Consider the following 21977-nt stretch of genomic DNA (forward strand, 5'->3'; position numbering starts at 1 on the left):
ATCTAAAGTCTGGAATATCTTACAATTTTGGTCTAGCAGATTAACTGATTTTATCTCTGAAACTGTTGACGGAGGTATACTAAATCATGCTAGTATTTCTAGTTTTTTATAATTACTACAATTATTAATTCTGATTTTTTCATTCTTTCTTCTGTTTATCTCCTTTTTCTTTGATAGTGAAATCTCTCAAGTATTTAACTAAAGACACTACACTTTGTTTGTATTATATTGTATTGTTATGTAGTTTCATTCAAGTAACTCAACAAAGAATCTCTTTTCGCCTCAAATTCACGACAATCTTAACCTTCAATGAAATGTGAAAAATTACTTGTTACAAATCTTTAAGGTAGGGTATAACTTATAAGAAGTTACTGAAATATGTAAAACTAGAAAAAGCAATATTTCAATAATAACCTCAACCATTGGAGAAAGGCTCTTTCTGACCAATTGCTTTATAAATGTAAGAAAAATGCAGGTACTCAACAAGAATAACATTTCTCTTCTAAAGCAACTTGAATCTTCAAATACTTTAAATAAAAGATTAATTTCTGAGCTTATAAGGGAAAAATATTTTTCAAATCAGACAATGTGAATCCCTTCAGCAAATTTCTTACCAACATGTGTGTTTCTTATTAGCGCTGTGTACTGCTGAACTACACTGATGCTTCAGTGTAAGGCTCCCCCCTGCATAACACCTGCCAGCACAGGTAATGATGTATGACAGAACACATACAGACACATAAAAACACAAGGCTATGTCTGCTGTAAGGGTTGGTAAGGAGCTACGGTTGCCAAAAAGGCAAGTGTGTTTACATGAGTGTACATGAGCCTACGTGGATCAGAGAAAAACTGAGAGGTTCAGTCTTATTACCGTTTTGGCTCCCATTTGTTGCACAGGGAGTTTATGGAACTCCTGAAAAACTTGTTTTAAGCCATAAAACACCCATCACATAGAGCTAGAGCACATTATTCAATTATCACAAAACATTTTCCCAGCAGTGTTATGGTGTCAAGTTTCCCTATGGCAAAGCTAAGGGGCATTGCTGTTTTTTCCATTTCCCTCTCCTCCACCACCACTACTATTGGGGATTGGAAGTGGTGCAACTATATGCCCTTCTTCATCTTGTAGAATTAAATTGATAAATTCCATATTACCTTGGGGGTGTATACAGCCAGACAGGTTATCCTGGATAGCTTTCAGCTTTGAGCTTCAGCTTTTTTTGGGGAGGAAACCCTTTTGCCAGTGTCGGCACCATTTGTAGGATGTTTACACCTCATGCAAGATGTGTGTTCAGACTGGTTAGGAAATTACATTTTTGGCATTTCTGTTTGGAATGTATGGCACAGTCTGGTAGTGGGGGATTCTTATACATTTTTTATATCCTAGAAAAATATCTAAAGCTGGAAAAATTGCCCCTATCGATCCCACAATGCAAACTACATAAGTCATGGAATTCAATATGAAATAAGAGAGCTGATGAGGAAATTGGTAACAAAACACATTATTAAGGAAGCAGCTTTGAATGGACTATTGCTCTGCACTTTGTTGATGAAAGCTGCACCATTAAAGAGACACTCCTGACAATCTCAAATGTCAGATTCAAGTGATGCAACCTTCTTACACAGACTTTTCAGTTTGGAACTTAAAAGAGACAAAATACAAAATTACAATGGGGCCTCACTTATGTCAGGGGGACTTGGTGGGTTTCAAAGACTCTTTCATGTTGAGCTGGATAGAGGATTCCCATATGTTCACTCCTTACTGCAGCAACTACCAACTACTTAGCTCTTGTTTTTGCCATGTCCTCAGAGAGGGCTTTTAAGGATTTCTTCAGTATCTGTAATGTCCTCTTCAGGTTAACAAGAAAGCCCAGTATCAGAGGAACTCACTGAAGTGTATACTTGAAGAGCCCTTCACAATATAACTGAAATACTTGCATAATACAAACTCTGATTCCAGCAACGGGCAAAGGATGGAGTCAAACAGATTATGAGAGTTTTTCCTTTCACCTTAAAACATGGGATGTGACCTTACTGGGAATGCTGGGTCTAGATGTTCAGAATAAATGATGATATGTCATCCCGGCTTTAGCCTTCATGCTGTTATTGTGTGTAAGATAGTATCCATTCTTTAGCCAATTAATAGAATGCTAAAAAATTATCAATACTGTTATACAGTGTGTTATGGGCCTGCACACTGAAGACGTATTCATGGGGTTGTGGAGTGTGCACATAGAGGCTACTGACTGCTGCAAGAGTAAGAGAAAGTGCTCTGTCAACAGAAACTCAGATGTTTTGTTGAAGAGAGATGAAGAACACAAGAAAACCAGATTTCAGCTGCATTGATGCAGTTCCAGGGTAAATGTTGCACTGCCTCAGAGAGTGAAACAGTGCATTTATTGAATGTACTGCTTCACTTTGCACAGAGAGAAACACTTTTTAGGATTCAGGGGGAACTATGGTCATTGCTGCAAACTTCACTGTCACTTGACACCTCATTCACAAGCACAAAGATTGATCAGCTGACCAAAAATGCATGACAGAGACAATACACAGTTTACTGAGGAGATTCCATTCATCAGCAGTTTTATGTTCAGTCTGAGCCACTTCTATCAAGAAGACCACAGTTGTTTTACAGAATTGTCATCTGGATAAGTTGTTGTAATATTCAGTCTGTTTCATCTTACCAATATTAAGTAATAGATACCTAAGAGATAGAATAAAACACATACTGAGCTGGCTGCAAAGTGTTATGGTACTCCTTGTTTGGTGTGTTTTGTTGGTCTTGCTTATACAACTCTCACAGTGTCCTTTTTTTTGACTTTAAGTGAGATCAGTGCACCAATAACTGCCTGAATTCTCTGAGGCAGAGAGTGTTTATAAACCGTGTAAGTCAACTTTTCAAAGTTTCAAAAGAAATTCCCCATTGTTATTTATGACACAGCAGCATAAACCATAAAATAGGCAGCTGAGTTTTCAACTATTACCTTTACTTTAAGCTCTTTCCTTTATAGTATGTTTCAGAATTGATAGAATTGCTAAAGGTTGACTGCTACCCCCTAATCCACTTTTGTCTCTCTTAACTTCCTGATTTGGGCCCTTGAGGTTTGCCCTGTGGTAGCATAAAAGTCAATCAAGTGGCTTTACTGTAGAAAGGTGGTTCCTGTGGGGCCATAAAACCACTACAATGGCCAGGAAATATTAGTGGAAAAGATGAAGAAATCTCTTGTTTGGTATTAATCACCACCCTCTTTCGCTTCTTACATGTGCTTGTGTCGTGCACATGCAAGTGCTCTTCAGCTCTTGTGTAGTTACTCTGGGTTCTTTGTTCGAGTCTTTTTCCAAGAGACATGAGTGATGACAATGATCCCATCCATCCATTTCTATTGTTCTGTGACAAAAGTCTTTCACCTCCATGCTTAAAAGTGTGTGTCTGTGTGTGTGTTTGTGTGTGCCTGCATGCATGCATGCATGTTTTTGTGTTTTGTGTTTCTGTCAATTGTGGACAGGTGGGGAGGATGTTAAGTTCTATGAACCAGTTCCTGTCTTCACGAAAGGAACTGAAATGGAAGCCCGATCAGTGAATCACAGAGGGACACACAGTTGCATGTCTTTAATTACGCTGATGCATTCAGCTTTGGCCCTGAATGTAAGTGAAGTTAGCTAAAGCAATTTTGAACCAGATGCTGGTATAATTTATTTTACAGCTATCATGTGAGTCACTCTGTAGCTGACATGTAAAAATTGTTATATCAAGTGTATTTCCTGTTTTCTATTTGCAAATATGCAATGCCTTCATGCACAACTTACATCAATGCTAATGAGTCCAAAGAAAATTATGACAATGATTGCAATGAACCAGACATCTACCATATATACAGAGAGGTGATTAGTTACATATGTACACCTATATACTATAGTATAGTAGTAGTGACTTATTTTAAAGAAAACAGCAAAACATCCATATGTAGTGTTTTTACAAGAGTAAATATCATTGAAACCTTCAATGAACCTTATTGATGTTACCTCTTGCCAGTCTATCGCACCCGAACCGTAGTAAGAAGCGCAGTTGTTTTGTAGCTTTGCTAGTTATTAGCTGGTAACTAGCTTATCGGTCCGAGCACTTGGCTGGAAGAAGGGAGGAGTTGGCGTGCTGTGTTCAGGAACAGACAACTTTATTTCCATACATAGTGGCAAACATAACTATCAGCCACCAAACACTGTTGAGCTGTCTCGCTGAGCTAAACTTTGAGCTAACTATTCGCTATGTGGCATACACTCTGAGTGCAGCTGCAGTAACATGTGGCAATTCACACTCATAGAAACACATGTAGCGAACACTCTCCTGCACACACACACACACCTTAACACCTCTAGAGGCCTACGTCACACCCTCATTGCTGCAATAGTTAAAGGGAAGACTGGGCTGGTTACATTGACAAGCTATTAGTAAGTTAGACAGACAAATTTTGACATTTCTTCTCACTCTCCAATAAAGAGCTTTCGACCATGTTGCCATTGAAGCAAACCCATGGTGCTTGAGTCGTTTAGCTTTAACTTCTTGTTTCATCCAATGTTATCTGTCATGGTTTTTGGGCTAGTCAACAGCATACTCATGTAGTTCTTAAAAGAGACAGTGTGCTGCGGCTGTGCTGCACGTTTATGGTGATGTAAAAAGCAAAAGAAAAGAAGGAAAGGGTTAACATTATTTGAAATGAAATACAATATCATAAAAACAATATTATAATTGTTGTAAGTCCCATTGCCCTGACTGCTTGTGTGGTCTTGAACTTGATTCTGTTTGATTCCATATGGATTCAAACTGTTGTGTAGTTCATTTAACACACATGTGTTTTATTAGAGAATAAAACCCATTGAAGCCCTCTAGTTCCACAGTAATCAAAGCCCCCTGTTAGTTAGTTAACAGGGGGCTAGCTAGTTATTAGCAATGTATTGTTGATGTAATTGCATAGTTAATTACTAATTAGGTGGCTAATTGCTAATTACATTGGTTGGACTTGTAATTGATGTGTGGTGATTTTCTTGATCCAGTTGTGAAGTGTGGAGAAGATTTCACTGGGTGTGTCTTTTTTTTTGCGGAATCCTGACGGTTTTCAGTTACAATATTTAAATTGTTTGTGATTGCAGGTGGAATTCATTGGCTTTATAATATTGCGCAGGATCAAATTCTCCCTGTTGAGACCAGTTTGATTATGTCATATTTTTTAAAATCCAAATTTATGTCCATGCTGCATCACAAACTGCATTCTAATAGGTCAATGCTTCAACACGCTGTCCTTTGTTGTGTAGATTCTGTTGTGTAGCTCTTGGCCTTGGTTGCCATGGTAAGAGTGCACCCTGTATAATACAGTCAGTACACAAACGCACACAAACACACTACAAAGTTGTTTCTGTGTTGGCACATAGCCTATGAGAAATAAATGGAGGAAGATAACTGAATTCATCAGACTTACAGTGGAAGGGCAAGTGAGAAAGCTGCAATTTTTTAGACTGTTGAGTGCTCTGCAAACAAAAAAATGTTCTCGTTTAAATCAAATATGATTGCAGTAACAGTAACACAAGTAAGATGTCCGTTACCATGGTAACTTGACTATAGAGTTCAATGTTTAGTTGAACAAACCTTATATCATATTGATATACAATTTATATGATTGAACTGATGTATGTACATTGAGTGATACAAATCAGAATGGAAGATGATGTACAAATTGTATGAATTTTGAGCATGCATACATTTATTATTGATTAGTTATTATTTGTTTGGGTCAATGTTGGTAACACTTTTATCTATTTAATTTCATATCACACAACGGAGCGTCAGAAACATATTGTCTAAAATGAAACAATATGAATACAGCTACAAAACTTTAACAATAGACTAATATTATTATCTTGAAATTATTATTTGTTTTATTAGGATTATAATTTCATTGATTGATTACCTGGTCAAGTTTTTTTTTATATCCACTGTCTCCAATTGTTTGCTTATTGTGGGTTGGGTGGAGTGTCTCTCAATAATATTGTGTAAGATCTTGACACTGTTAAGTTGTTGCACTCTGCTATACGTGACATCTTTCTTCTGTCTGTCCTGGGAGAGGGATCCCTCACATGCAGCTCTCTCTGAGGCTTATTTTAATTGAATTAAAAACAGTATTGTTCTGTTATGTGCATCAAGCCTGTTGCTGATAATGTCGTAGTGGCATCAAATTATTTATAATTACACAGGCCAGGTTCCAACAATCAATGACTCAGGGCCTGTTCCCGTGGCGTATTTTATTCTACCTTATGATTTAAAAAATGTTTCCCAATGAGGAGATATCATATATAGCTGCATGCAGTCGGCTTGAGAATATTTTCTGCACCCAATGGGTTTTTTAGAGCGTGAAAGCTTTTTTGGGTGTCTTCTGAGCGCTTCAATTTCTGTCCTTTTCAGCCTTTAGTGTCATTAATGTAGCTTATTTTCAGGCAACCACTCAGATGGGTGAAACTCATCACCTGGTAACCCAAAAAATGAATGAAAAGTTGGCTCTGGTCTTTTTATCTACACCAAGCTGAATGACTGAACCGACACTATCAGAACAAAGGCAGATAATACAATTTGTGGGTTCTCTGAATGTTGCTTTAGTTTTGTTGACATAAAACAAAAAAGTACGTGCAGCAAATTGTTCATGAAACACTGAGATGAAGCACTTCACAGAGCTGCTCGCTCTTTTCTGCGATAGGACAATGTATCTATAATTAGTGAGGGTACACTCGTAGCTACAGTGCAGGCTGGTTACAACAGTTAGGATCAGAATCTGTTTTGTTAGGCAAGTATGCAAGCATACAAAATGTGTCTTAGTGTTTGCATCACAAATACAACATAGAAGAATAAGAATAAAAACAGTGAGGCAATGTTTATTAATAAGACCTTAAAGACAGGAATTGGCAATACATGTGTCAAACGAAATATGGTCTGTGCTGTGGAACAAAACTGAGAAATGATTGATTAAAGTGATCAGAGCAAAACATTAATAACACATAAAATTGTTAGTTTAAATAACAGTTGGAGGTGGAATGGAGGAGGAATGCATACACTGTATAGTCGGAAATCATGTCCATGTCTTGGGTGGGATAGGTTGGAAGTGATCTCGCCTGCATTGACCCTGCTGGAGTGCAGCTGCTAAATGGCTGATTGTTTGCAGCCAATCTTCCTGGCTGAGCAGATTATGTACTGTAGCCCCTGAATAACTGAAAATGTGCAGCAACAACTAATTATTGGTTAAAATGTAAATGATCTATATCTTATTATGTTGAAATAAACTGTTTGTTACAGTATTTGTTGTGCACAGCTGCTTTTTATGGATTTAATTCCTTCTGCATCTGAGGGCAGCAGGACTAATCTGGAATAGAATTAGCAGTGTTAAAAGTGCTGTTTTAGAGCCAGTGCTGCTACACACACCCATTTACAGCAGGCTTTTGGTCACACGTGAATGTATGTAGTGTGTGTGTGTGTGTGTGTGTGTGTGTGTGTGTGTGTGTGTGTGTGTGTGTGTGTGTGTGTGTGTGTGTGTGTGTGTGTGTGTGTGTGTGTGTGTGCGCGCACGCGCATATACATAACTGACTTGGATTAATCACACAGAGAACAGGCGGCTGAGGCTCATGAGGTAGAGTGGGATGGTTGGTTATCGACTTGCATGCCGAAGTGTCCTTGGGAAAGACAATGAACCCCAAATAGCTCCTGACAGCTGTACCAGGAGCGTGTGAATGAAATGCCTGACTGGTAGACAAAGCACTGGATAGAAGCACAGTGTAAATATGTGCATGAATGTAATTCTCTTTGAGTGGTGGTTAATACTAGAGAAGTGCTACATACATTTTTCACCCTCAACTAACACGTCACATCTATTTTTTATTGTGAACACATGACAAGTTGTATCTATAATGGAGGTGAAGTTTTTGCATTTCGTCCTCCATTACCTTTTCAAACCCTATAGTCATAGCGTGTGTGTCAGATTGTGCATTGATGGCTGAATTGGTTTTTGCCGGCCAACAGCGGGGCATCAGTTTATGACCTTAAAGGCACATCACATTTTGTTTGTGGCGGATTTCGATTTTCAAGTGGGAAAAAAGTTTTTTGCTTCATTGTTCCCCAGCGAATGGGTGAAATTGACATGTCACAATATGTTACTTTAGTTCCATCAGCCTATCACTCCATTTCTCTCTGCCTCTGTCCACTTGTCCCTGATGCAGTTATACCACATATATACTGACAATTGATGTAATCTGTGGTTTGGTTCTCTATGCCGTAGTGTATGTGTGTTCAAAAGCAACACAGGGGGAACCAGCCTGCCAAATGCTGAGTCAAGGGTAAGGCAGAAAACTTAAACTTGCTATTGAAGTGTGTTTGCAACTTCATATACATACACAGAGACACAATAACAATTGTCATCGGCTAGTCCCTTTTGTATCTGCTTCCACTTTATTTTTACTGAGGTCTGGGGAATGGAGAATAATTTCAATACAATATTGAGCTTACATAAACAGTATTTTCCATGGCTTTAATTAGGGGATGAGAATGCAGAGAACACTTCTATCACCAAATGCTGTTTAGATGCAATGGCAAGTATGTATGTGAACTATTTGGGATGAGCTGATTTTATATTCATTATTAATAACATATAACCTGATCTTCACAGGTTACAAGTAAAAACAAACACGCTTAAGATGACAACTCCTACTCAATTCCAATGGACCATTCCTCCTACAGAGATGCTCTTTGGCAAACTCGAGGTTAATTGTTTTTGTTTCTTCACAACATGGTGTCCAGCGACCCTGCATGTGACATAGCATTAGCTCTCTCTGTCTCACACACGCACACACACGCACACACACACACAGACCAACTCGAGCTCCTTCCTATCTTAAATAGTTGATGATTCACTCAACTTTCCAGTAAACGTTTAAACAATGAAAACAGTGGACAAGGATAGTACAAGAATTTTAATTTTGACTTCGATCTCACATTTTAACACTAGTTTATAAACAATTCCACAGGGTAAAACATTTTTTGGAGCTTAATGATTATTTTTCTCAGGCCTTTGGAAGCTCGCTAATTTGCTGCAATTGTGTTTAATAACTTTGATCATGTACTTAAAGCGATAGTTCACCCAAACAATTTTTTTCACTCATTATCTACTCACCAGAGGTGTAAAAAGTACTGAAATAGTGTACTCAAGTAAAAGTACCTTTACTTTGATGAAATTTTACTTAAGTACAAGTAAAAGTACCCATCTAAAAATCTACTCAAGTAAAAGTAAAAAGTAGTTAATGTAAAAGGTACTTTAAGTAAAAGTTACTTAGTTACTTCCAACAACTTGATGGGGGCCGCTCCTATACAGTGCAAAAAAGGACAAGGGGTCATAAATCCAATCCCAAAACAGGAATTTTTTATTAAAGGAGAATCTTAACAAATATAAGTGCAATGACATTAAACATATCAAACATAAAAAATGTAACATGTCAACACAACATTTAATAACTTTTGGGAGGACATGTCAAGACATGAACCACATGACAGCTAAAATAAAAAGTTAAAATGCCTCTGTATATTTAAACTTTTGGTTAAACTTTGATCCACCTTTAGAGCACTAGTCTACAAACTTCTTGTTGAGTTTGAGCAGCAGCTGATTTTCAAGGTGAGTAGAGCTCATCCGGGCTCGCTTTGCAGTGAACAGCAGCACAGCTAAAGAGTGGCTCGCAGGCGGCCGAGGCAGGTAGGCCAGTGTTGAGTTTCAGGCAGTGTTGTGCATGAACGAGTTCAAAAGAACGCGTTCATTGAACACGTTCATTTTTATGAGAACGTTGAACTGAACGCAACTTAATGACAAATAATTAATTTGAACGGTGAACAAGTTCATATTATCTGAGGTCTAGCTAAAACGTTACAGAATGTTTTCCTTCTCCCGAGGAGAGACGCTGTCTTGAGATCATTGTTGTGTTTATTTGAAAATAAATGCAGTCTTACAGGGCAAAATACCGTCTGAAAGTTGCAATTCCGTTTTTGTGGGAAATTGTTTAAAAAAAAAAATATATATTTTTTTCGGGGGGGGGGGGGGGGGACAGGGCAGGAGTGACGCTTGCATAGAGCGCCAAATGTGCTAGGGCCGGCCCTGTGTAGCGCAGTGATTCTCAAACTGTGTGGTGCGCCCACAACAGGTGGTGCGCGCGACCGGGAGGGGAAAATGCGAGGCGGAACTAATATTCTAGCCGAACCAATGTTTTGACGTCCGCATCTCTTTAACGGCGGAGCAGTAAACAAATCGCTCTTTCAACGGAGCCAGGGGTCGGAACACGCGGCTCTGCTGCCGCTCTGCAATGGCTCCCTGTGCAGTGTTCTGCATGTCGCGCATATTTTTCGCGAACAGTGAACTTTACGATCAGTTTTTATTTGTTGAACGTGCACGTGAGGGAACGTCATCCACTCTATGCCGCATCTACCACCAGAGCTGCCAACTTTTCAAAAAACCTTGGAGTGAGATTTTGTCGGGGGTGACCAACATTTTGCCGCGCACACAGCCACACACGTTGGTGGCTCAAATATCAGGGAATTGTTGGAATTTGGCGTTGTATCCATGTTGTTCGCTGCATTCTGGTGGCCTTTGGGGCCCGAAGTCGTTGATAGGAGCGGCCGACTGGAGATGGACAACATTGGTTACATTCTGTGACGCAAAGACATAGCTGAAGGTCCACCCCCAGGAAATGTTGGTTTAAGTAGATGTTGTTTCCTGCATTCTAGTGGATTTTTGGGTGGTATGCTAAAGATGTGCAATACCTGAACTCCTTCTGATTCATGTTCCTCTGATCATGACTTGTAGGGCCTTCTAGCCTTGAGCTGAACATTCAACCAGAAAACTATTGTTGTGCCTCAATGACCACAATATAGCCTAATTAATAGACCTTTGTTTAAGATTTGACCAAGGTAGGTTGATTGACATTTTGATTACAATGGTTTTCAACTAATTCTGAACTGAAACCTAACTTATATTTTAAATGATTGTATTCTTAAGAGCAGTTAATGATTTATGTTCGCCTCCCACCACACTTTCCATCAGACAAAAAAGTGCAACAAATAAAGTGCTTAAACAATAGCCTTTTTAAGCAACACAATGGACCCTCTTCCCCAAAATAAAATTTGTCTGGAGCCGCAAAACATATTTGATAACAAAGCTAATAAAGTTTTATATAAAGTTATACTATACTAAACTATGGTTTGTTGCATTTATGAAATTATCGAACAACAATAAAGAAAACTGTTGACATTTGATTGATATTTTTACCTGTTACAACAAAGGAAAAACCAAACGCTTATGAAGAGAAGAAAATACACAGGCAAGTGTCGGCCTACTTTGAAATAAATTAAACACAGACCTTTGTAGGGTTATTTGAGTCCTCCCCGTATTTGTGGGAAATGTATGAAATAAGAAGTACCCTATTTTTAAATAAATAAAAACGTATAGCTGCAGCCTAATAGCTTAAAAATATATATTTTAGTTGGCGAAATATTTAAACGAAAAGTGAGAGCAGGTCAGGCTGGAGGCGGACACAGAAACTGCAGCTCGGTAGAAACCAACTGCAGCTTCTGCTCTGATCAAGACGCTGAGCTCTGATCAGCTGAGACCAGAGAAACTCTGTGTTTTCACTGTTTCCACTGAGCAGCCGGTGAGTCAGTGACCAGCTCCTTCAAGTGAAGGAGCTCAGATCTTGTGTCTCTGAGCGAGTGCGCGGGGCGGGGGGCGGAGCCTCGGGACCGGTGCGCTATCTGGGGCACACACACACACACACACACACACACACACTCGCCCGCTCCTGGTACTTCATGACGGCCTGATACGATGATGTTTTAAAAAATGATCGTGACTTAGTCAACCACCAACATTTTCGTCTCGTCTCGTCAACAAGTTAAAATAGATTTAGTCATGCGCTTCACTTAAAAGATCCAGGTTTTTTTTGGCGTGAGAAATTGGATGTGTGGCGTGAGTGCGTGTGAAAACATGCAAAAGCGTGTGTCACACGGCGGAAGCGTGACAGTTGGCAGCTCTGTACCACTGCAGTGAGAATTGCCTTGCGCAAGTACAATACTTCAGTCAAAATCTACTTAAGTAAAAGTAAAATGCAGTACAATTAAAGTAACTGGCGGACCACTCCTTCAAATGTAAAAAAAACGACTAAAAAAAACATAAAATGCCTCCATACTGCTCCTGTTGTGTCATCCAAGTGTCTGTAAGCCCAGACATTCAAATTCGACCCGGACGGCATCATTTACACGGTGTGTAAATGATTTAGTATCCTAAATGTCCTCTGTTATCCTCAGCCCGGAGCTGCTCATGCCTCCATGCTCTTGCCCAAGGGCCACATTTTTTTTCAGTTTTATTCTATGTTTGAAGATGTGGTCACCATCTTTTTACCACTGAAAGTGTTTTGTGGGCTCAAACACTCCTGCACCGGCATAGTGGTGAGTAGATAATGAGTGATTTTTCATTTTTCTGCGAACTATCCCTTTAAGACCAGAAACATCTCCATCTATTCCTTGAAACAGACAGAAAGTTAACCAAGTAACTGTACTAGTGGCCATGTAACCTGCTCTCTACTCACCTGAATGAAATGCAGACCTGTATTGATTTGGCATTCAGCATAATGTGTTAGGGTTTTCTAAAGAGGAAACGTAGGAATAGAGCAGCCTTTATTTCCTGATTCATTGTTATATTTTAATTTGTTACTGATGAAGAAAGAATATTACCTTCTACTTTCGGCAGCATCATGGGACTTGATGCTCATTGAACTATATAAGTGGGCTCATCATGTTGGAGCCCACCACAAGCAGGGCAGCAACACTTTGGGTCCCGAGCCATAATAGATGAATCAAAGATCCACTGCAGGTATTTAGATCTGTCCCAGTTCAGCTGAACAAAATGCATGTGCCTCTAATTGGCTCTCAGCTCACTTCAGAGGCTTAAATGGCCTCAGGGATGTCATCAACCATCCAACTTGCTTGAGTTAATCCAGCGGGAAATCTCCTGAAATGCGCTCATCTCCACTTTTGCGGACTTTCTGCTGATGTTATTCTAGGGGGCCAGGCAGACAAAGTCCCCAGTAACTTTGGATACTCTCACACAGACGTTTGCCTTCACCCATACTTCTGAGATATCACATTCTTTATAATTTAGGTATATGTACATGTTGCACCAACAATGCCCTTAAAGTGGTTAAAGAAAGATCACAATCACCAAAATGGACGACAAATAATTCATTTGTGATTGATTATTACTATTGATTTTTGATATGAGTGACATTAATTGAAAATGAAGGTAGGTACTATCAAAAAATGTCAGCATCATGATATTGACAACATTTTAATTAGGTCAAATTTAACCAAAATAAATCAGACTCAAAGAATTCCTACTGCCTATAGTAGTTGCTTGTATCACTGTTATTCTACTTTATCTCATGGCCCTTCAGTAATTGCTAAATAAACTACAGATAATGATGGTCCCTTACAGGCTCTTAAAATGTTTTTTATGTTCTATCAAATATGACTTTTTATTATCCCTAGATGATGGAATGTTATAGTCTTTAGCCATTGAGCAGGTTTTAATAAAAAATCTATATCACACCCATGTATCTTCATTATGCAAAAAATGCACTACCATTTTAACAAACTTGAACACATTCTAACCAAAGTAACCAATTCTCGTATGATCAAATACAGTAGATCAGCCCAAGGAATGAAATGGACGTCAGTGAGGATATGAGCAGCTTCTGTCTGGATTACCAAGCTGCTGATTTTACATAATGCTCCTTGGTGCCCTGTATTTTTTATCATGGAAGTGAAACAGGCAGCAAGAAACAAAATGTGACAGGTCTGTGTGTGTGTGTGTGTGTGTGTGAGGGAGAGAGAGGAGACGTATTTGTTTGTCTCTGTATTGTGTGCACTTGTTCGTATGTGTTCATGTATAACATAACTGCAGGCGCTGATCACAGATAACCTTCTTGATGTCCTCTCACTGTCCCTATCACACACCTCCAAAGTGTGTGTGTGTGTGTGTGTGTGTGTGTGTGTGTGTGTGTGTGTGTGTGTGTGTGTGTGTGTGTGTGTGTGTGTGTGTGTGTCCAGATGCTGAAACCAGATGCTTTCCTTCAGACTGCAGGCGCCTCTGATAGTGACAGGGAGCGAACACGCACAAGGTTATCACCCACAGATCTCAGGCACACACATCTCAGCTAGATTTCCAGGTCACATGTTGTGCTCTATGATATATCATTGTATTACAGTATTCATTTGTTATCATTATCAGCACTCTACTAAAGGACACTTTACTTACTTATCGGTATTTATAGATGAAGACATGAGGTAACCCAATCTAGTTTTTTCACAACATCCTGTTTTCAGACATATTCTCCTATCTGCAGACTTACTCCAAATCCGAGGAATATGTGCTATACAGATTATTTGATGCTGTATGTAGGATTCACATATGTCTACTTTAATCCTTGACTTTATACGTGTAATACAAAAATTCCCACCTCTGCTGACCCACAACTGAATCAAAATATTTCCCATTCATTTGTTTATCCTGTATTTTTTTTTAAAATTATGCTACTTTCTTGTTATGGTGGAAATGCCTTTGAGCATAATCTGATGCATTTATGTGAAATGTTCTTCCAGATTAAGGATCAAGATTTTAACATCTCTTTAAATAATGAACATCATCTTAAATGACAAAGTTGCAAACATTCCAACATTTATTACTTGTTGAAGTCCAAAATTGTCAACCTTATTGGCCAGAATGAGCAGTCCCAATCGGGGGCCAAGGATCCTGATAGTATGTATTACAAAGATAAAAATTATTTCATTTGAATGTACTTACCTCTCTTAGCCTAGTTTCAGCTTTTACTACAACCTCAAGCCTTTGCATGCTCGTGCACAGTCTTTTCAGATGTAGCATCTACTGAGTGTACACATAAATAGAGTGCGATCACAGCATTTTTTTTATATTTTACTTTTTTTCGGCATTAAATTTGTTTAGCCCGTTCGGCTATTTGGACAAGCAGTTTTGGTTGCTTAGTAATGGCAGCTGCATATGTAGTGCAACTTCCTAAGCGACTAACATTGAATGCAGCATGACTGACATTTCTCACCTGTTGTAGCCACTACACCTGAACAGCCCTTAATACATCTAGCACACACATGCACACGAGCATACAAAAACATCCTTATTCACATATTTGCTATCATTTTCAAAAGCAGAAATTCTCTATATTCCTCACACGCACCCACACACACACACACACATACACACATATACACACACACACACACACACACACACACACTTTCAGACACACAGTGACCCTGTAAAGTAATGGTTTCATGAATAAATTACATTGCGGTAATGGAACAGTGTGGTGTTTTGAGAAAAAGGCTGACGCTGCCATGACAACCTCACGGGTCATGTGAGGTCAACCGGAGCTGTTGCTGTGAGGCCATCAGACATTTACCTCTCCCTGAATGTTTGGATTCTGGGGTAACCATTACGGCTGCACGATTAATCGGGATAAAATTGCACATGCTTATGCAATCTCATTTCTAAATGTAATTTTAATTGAGTGAGAGTGAGAAAGAGGGAAAGGAAAACCACATAGTCCGGAGTAACTGAATAAATAATGAGCTGAAGATCTGCAATGAAGAAAGATTTGACACAATTTAAAAAATATTTGAAATTATGTGTTGATCAGTTTTGTTAGTGGGGCAGTGGCCATAAACAAATATATATATATATATTTGCACCACTGGTAACTCAAACAGGAAAAGTAGATCTCATGGCAAACTCAACAATAAATCTAAATTATGACTGTACAAAAGATGACTAATTGTGTGCGCTACAAATAAGAACTTATTTACTGTGAACTAATCTAAATGTACAAAATATGTTGTATGTGTTGTTATTTATCTGTATGGCTCTTGTATATGTGAAAGCAATGTAACTGAGGTCAAAAGGTCAACTAAGTGAGTAAATAAATAAATAAACTAAACTGAGTGCAGAAGGGTTACCCACATTTAAAGTGACTGTTTGGCAGCAGGTGCAGCCATCACATGTGACATAGATGTACCCTGAAATCTTTCCTATTCCTGGAACATGGTTTGAGGGGATTTGAATGTCAATAGATGATGGTTAAGTTTGTGTTTAATCATGCTATTTTTTTCAAAATTTTTGTTAATCATTTTTGGAGATTTTCATCTTTCATCCATATTATCCATTCCCATTTCATGTCTGCCATGATGTGTTTTGCTGCAATTTGAGTCTGCATAAACAACACATTGATACAGATTGCAGACTAAATAATGAATTGTCAGAACATGAAAGACAAAAACAAGGTGGATTTTGTTTGAAAATGAAATACTGTTGCAAATGTACTTACAGCAGTTTGGATAATATCACTGATCAGCAGGTACTATGGGAAAATTGACAGATGGATAGATAGTTGGAAGATGAAGAGATAAAGTGGGAGGGGGTGTGGAAGCAATTCCTTGCACACCTCTCAGTCATAAATATGGAAAAGGAACAGTGCGGCTCAGCCAACCCTCCTACGAGCAGAATGTTATGTTGCTTCTTTGGCAGGGTAAAAAATACCTCTAGCTAAGAGAGATGCAGAGCATAGATAAACAGATGAATGGATTTACTTACAGAGAGAGATATAGTAATTAAAATACAAATGGAGGTCTTTGTTAAGTTGCTTTGTGCCATATATCTATATGTTAAGTAAGTTAGGTTTGACCTTTTCTCAAAATGAACTATTTATTAGACAGTTGATGCTGAATCACAAGTGACCATTAGCTGAATATGAAAAGAAAGAACACTAAAATGTCTTTATCAAAGAAAAATTGATCAGCCTCAACGTTAAAACTGGTAACTGTTTTTAATGATGTATACCTAGCTACTGGAGGACACAATTTGTCACATATCATTCATATTCGGATCCCTTAATACTGCATTTATGTATATTTATTGTCATTCCAAAGCAATAGCCAAACCTCTACTACCATAATATCCTCCACTCTTCTGCACCAGATGTTGGATACTGGCTGCAGTGATTTGATCCTATTCAGCTATGTGAGCATTAGTGTGGTCAGCCACCATGATGATGGGCAAAAAGGGCTAACTTGCAGTCAGGGTTCCTGTTTACTCTTCAGTGAAGTTAGCTTTCTATCTTGTTCATTTTGCTGAAATTGTTCATTCTGTACTCACCCTTCATCTTATTAAAGAATAAGAAGATTAACACCAATTTGCGTTGATTGGGCCATTTGTCTCGCAGTTCAGAAAAAAGCCCCAAAAGAAAACAGGCTCTGCAATCAGCCAGTTAAAATAAGTTCACAAGTTTTTTTATGGCTTTGAATTTGTCTGTGAAATGGTTAAAAGTATTAGAGGTCAAACAGAGTTCTCGATGGGGAAAATTAAAGCATGTGTTAATGCCTTTATCTGTATCTTGATAACTCACTGATGTGTTTGCATGCTTATGTGAAGAACTGTTAATAGATTCAATATAAGTTGCAGAACAGGTCAAAGATGGATAACTTTTCTCAATGTGTTTGCTTGAGTGTGTTTAAACCTGAGACAGAGTCTTTAGCAATTTTCCGACAGGCTGTGTACTGTTGGGTCCGGACTTTCTCCGGTGTTTGTCTTTCATACATAAAAAATCTGCTGCTCTCAAAACATCACGGAAATCTCTGAAGGATTCAGGGAGGGGTGGTGCAGCATGTTGAGGCAGGATGTAACTAGTATTAATTCCAACACTTGGCAACACTTTTTATCATGATTCTTCTTTTTTTTTCAACATCAATATGCCAACTCACTCTGTGATGAATACTTCTCAAGATCCCCAGGTTGTGTTCTCTCATTGGCTCATACTGACATATCAAGAGGGCTGGCAGGAGAGCCTCCTGAGAAACAGGGAATGTTCGGAGAATGTCTGGAGTTCAGTACATGTTGGAAAGCAGCTTTACTGTGTGTGTCCTTGGCTTTTGCCACATAGAATCTGTAATTGTACTTTCTTCATTAATAGTTGTTGAATCCACTACCTGTATATTGATAGGTCTCTAAACGAATTAGCTGTGATACTGTGATTTTTCTGGTATGCAAGTTTTATGTCTAGTTCACAATATTCACTACAGTAACAAGTGTATTACTCACATACAAGAAATGTTATTTGTCAAAGGAGAAAGCACACATTTTCTTTCTCTCTATAACATTTGTATTATTTAACTATATCTTTCTCTCGATGTATCTGCATTTAATAGCGAGCTGTGTAAGAAATGCCAAGGTCTAGTGTGATAACCATTGTATGGGCAGCTTGAGGCCTTTTTCAAACATAATCAGTCAAATGGGTCATTGCAAATGACCTGGTCAACGTAGCCTGAGATCTCTGCGTTTTGAAGCTTTCTTCTGTTTTATTTCAGAAGACTCAGATTTTAAGCTTACTTAGTTGTGTGTGTTTTTGCATGCATGTTAACTGTATTCAGAATTGACTTCAGACTGCTTTCCAATTGGGTGGTGGTGCCCTGCTGATGAAACTTTTTGTAGCTTTTGTTAAGGAGTTGGCTTTTGAGTGTGAAGAGTGGTTATGGGGTAAATAGTTGTTTATTCATCGTCTTGGAGTAGATGTGGCTGTTGTCATGCATTAGTGAGTAAATAGGAATGCTTCTCTGCACTCTAAAAGCTCTTCTAATGATTAGTGAGAACGTAGGGGAGAGATAGAGAAGAGAGGGATTTGTTTATCAAACACTACCCTCCCTCAAATCTGATTAGCTCAATGTCACATGGAAGAGCTGGACCTCTCCAGTCTCCGGTGCGTGTATGTATGTATGCCTTTTCCGGCATGCAAGTGTTTTGGCTCACTATAAAAACACTAGTTGCTTTTTCTCTTTCACTCAGATCTGTTGTGTATGTTCTGTGCCTTCCTCTTCCGGTTATCCAAAACCCTTTGGGGGGGGGGGGGGGTATATGCGCAAACAAAAAAGTATATGAATTCAAACATAATACATCTGTTGTAGTGCACTAATGTCCTTATACTCTCAGTTCTGTCATCTTTACCGTTGTTCAAGCGATTAAATAAACCTGCCACTCCTCTCAGTGACCCTGTTTGTGTTGAATCTAGATCAATCTAGCTTATCTAGAAAGGATTGTGTTACTTTGTGTGTGTGTTGCCACCACTGTCAGACTTCACCAAAACAATCCCACAGACACTCCTACTCCTTCTTATCTGGTCATCCTCTGTACAGTTCCAATATCCTTCTAACACGTCTGTAAACAATATCTCAACCTAAGTCCGTTGCTAAAAGTTGTCAAGTCAGCCTGAACTAATCCGAGCTGTGGACTATGATCCTAATGTCAGATGAACCAGTTTCACAGTAAAAATAAAAAAATAAAAACTTGCTTACAGTCTAATTGGATATGTTTAGCATTTCCTGCCGAGAGACCTCCTGTGGTTATGCATATAGCACCAGTTGTTTACTTAAACAACATATGTAGCCCTGTCCAAGACAGAATAAGCATATCTTTACATGTCACTGAAAACAGGGGGAGGGTCGGAGAGGTGATTTTGAATGGTGGCATGTCATTATTTTGCTGTTTACATTCATAGTCAACCCAAAGTCAACATTGGGTTCTTTGAAACAATGGTAATGGGGACTTTTCCCTTGTCTTCATTCAACCAATGGGGTTCTTGCCGTGCCAAAGGGCTTAAAGTGTTACAGTCTTTATTTTATTTTTCCATTGTCAAACCTTTGCTAATAAGAAGAAATACAACATTTCTAAGATATGGCCGTACTGTGTCAAAAGTGAACCACACTGTCTGGAACCGCCAAGCATATTGGAAATAACTTGTTTCTGATTTTATACTTTTTTTCTGTCCATAGCTTGGACAGTACAGAAGGGAATGACACGACCTAACAGCAGATCAGTGCCAGTCATCTGCTAGACCGCTCATCAAGTTGGTAGGTTCAACTCAAACCTTCTTCTTGTCTGTGCCTTCATCTGTTTCTCATTCCATCACTGTATAGTTTTTATCAATCTGCCTCTCGGTTGTCTCTTCTGTATAGTTAGCTTTCTATCTTACTAATTTTTGCTGAAATTGTTCTGTTTCTCAACCTTCTTCTCATTAAAGAATAAGAAGATTAGCACCAATTTGCCTTGATTGGGCCATTCTTCTCGCAGTTCAGAAAATAAAAACGGAATAAAACATGCTCTGCAATTTGAACACGTGCAGCAAACAAGTGATTGCAATCAATAAAAGAGAGAGAAGCAAGGGGGGGAGAAATGAACAAGTAAAGCAATGAATTGCCAATTTTTGTTCCTGTCAAGTGCTTTTGGAAGGCAGCTCTTGAGGAAAAGCTGTTTCCGCTGAAGGACTCTGACAGCAATTGTGTGTGTGTGTGTGTGTGTGTGTGTGTGTGTGTGTGTGTGTGTGTGTGTGTCAGTGTGTCAGTCAGAGGGGGTGAGGATGGTTGCAGCATTGAACAGAGCCTTATTATTAACCTTTTTATTTTATTTCTACAATGGTAAATGTGAGATAACAAATGCTGTCTTTTATGATGCATGACAAGAAAAAACAAGTGTAAAGGTCAGTGTGATTCCAGCTGCTGTTTGTGTTTCACATCTTTTTAAAATGCAGCTTGCTGTCTGCTACATTGTTTTGGCAGCACAAAGGATGTAAAATAATCAGCATAAATTCTTACTGAGTGACACTGTTGGTACCAGTGACTATTAACTCTCATTTGGTTGTGATGGAGATACTGCTGTCATATTTCTGTTTCAGTGACAAGTCAACCGCACATGGTTGCAGTGCCGTAGGGACATAAACTGACTCTTGTTGACATTTTATCATGATACTCGGGAAGAAAAAGGAAGTGTATACATAATGACAAGCTATTTTAATGTCTCCCCTTAAACTTCAGACTTGAAGTAGGTTTATTTTAAATCAACTAAGAAAAGAACATGGTGGAGATATAGACTTTTTAATCCATTGCTTGGGCAGCTGTGTGTCATTTTAATGTTATTTCAGGCATACAACTTGAGGGGAAGTTGTCGTGAAATATGAGGAGCAAAGACCTGAGATTCAAAAAACTAAATCTCTAAATTGCTTTGCCAAAATCAATGGTTGGCGCCTTTCTGATAAAGCATCTGCTCAAATGAAACAAAGCGTATTTCAACCAAACACATGTCTGAGGAATTTAACTTCATTCTATCAAGACCTGTCAGAGGTAGACCCCCTAGTTTCCCTGGAATTATTCTTCTCTTTACAATTGATAATTGTTTATTTTGTTTATTAATTTTATGTAGTGAGACAGTGAGCAAAAATGTAGGGAAGTCAAATGGGTGAGGAGGGAAATCCATAAAGATATTACCCAACAGACAGAAAGGAGAGGAGGCAAATGAGAGGCGCGTGAGTTAGGAGAGATGGAAGACACAGGAAGAAAGACCGTGACAGATTGAGAAGTTGTGAACTTGAAATCAATAGACTTATTGTTAACAACACACATAAGACCTTCACTCTCCCTCCATTCATCACTCCAGTGGCTACGGGTATCTGCTTATATGTTAGTTACTCAATCCATCAGCCACCTCACATTTAAGCTAAAGCTAAACAGATGCTTGAGGGAAGTACTGCTGATTGCATACTGAGTTCAAAGTTTCAAAGCTCTTAATAAAAAGCTCATTAATAAAGGCAGTTGGTGGGGCAAGTTCTTCAGTAACTGCAAACCTCAAATGATGAAAGACCAAGTGGAAAACCTGGTTGAAATGTTTAATGTTTCATGTCTGTGGGTGTCTTAGATACAATTCATACATTTGGTTGGAATGCAGGTTGCTTTTGCGGTATCAGTTTGAGTTCTGCTGGCTCCAAAACATTTGTTTTAAATTAAT

At 38.7% G+C, this 21977-nt stretch overlaps 1 protein-coding gene across 1 annotated transcript in view; it reads left to right on the forward strand.

The window, feature by feature from the left end:
* LOC128436502 (teneurin-3) overlaps positions 1–21977 on the forward strand; it is a 47355-nt gene that overhangs the window by 11137 nt on the left and 14241 nt on the right. Inside the window, exon 2 of the mRNA XM_053418227.1 lies at positions 19973–20050. The gene's annotated coding sequence lies outside the window, so the exon portion shown is untranslated. The remainder of the gene's footprint in view (positions 1–19972; positions 20051–21977) is intronic.

This window comes from Pleuronectes platessa, chromosome 3 (assembly GCF_947347685.1).
Source record: "Pleuronectes platessa chromosome 3, fPlePla1.1, whole genome shotgun sequence".
Taxonomy (NCBI): Eukaryota; Metazoa; Chordata; class Actinopteri; order Pleuronectiformes; family Pleuronectidae; genus Pleuronectes; species Pleuronectes platessa.